Here is a 762-nt window from a genome sequence, read left to right as displayed (position 1 = left end):
GTGTTTACCCCCTCCCTCCCTCGTGCATTTTATATCTGTCTCCTTTCTTATCATCTCCTAAAGCTCTTTCGTGTCTGCCATTCTAAATTCCTCATTCGCGGACATTTTATCACTTAGTCTCAGCATCTCATAACTCACGTAACACGCATCTTCTACCTCATAGCCCCTCTCTCTCCACGATCCGATTCTAGCCTTTAAGACAACAGGACAGACGGTCGGTTCTCGCCTTCCCATTTTCCCTACAACCTCATTCAACCTCATTCCTCATTCTTCTCAACCATTAGACGCCCTTCTCACTATCCCCCCCCCCACCCACCCAAGGCGTCGCTGGGCCTGAGATAAGACCATTGCCACCACACCAGCATCGCATCACCATACAAGCCACGTAGGACACCATATCCTTCACTATGGGTGCTAAAGGACGCCGAGCCTAGGGACTTTACGGCGTTCCGCGGGTGGGAGTGGGAAGGTCATGGGGGTGGGGGGAACACGGCGTAAGTTCCCGTTGCATCATTGCACGATGCAGAGATTTAATAACGAGGATCTTGTAGTAACCTCGAAAATGAGCTCAGATTTTAATAACTGTACCTACTCTCTCTTTCCGAAAGTGAGATGTTGCATAACGAATTATTAAACAAAAAAGTAAATAAGTATTTTGCAAGTGGGTATGTGGGCATACTATTCAAGAGATAAAAAGAGATACACGCAGAAACGGGGAGGAAGGATGAAAGGCCATGGAAAAGGCAGGAAAAGGAAAAGAAG

Source organism: Penaeus monodon, chromosome 30 (genome assembly GCF_015228065.2).
Source record: "Penaeus monodon isolate SGIC_2016 chromosome 30, NSTDA_Pmon_1, whole genome shotgun sequence".
Lineage (NCBI taxonomy): Eukaryota > Metazoa > Arthropoda > Malacostraca > Decapoda > Penaeidae > Penaeus > Penaeus monodon.
Note: the sequence above shows the minus strand (reverse complement) of the source record.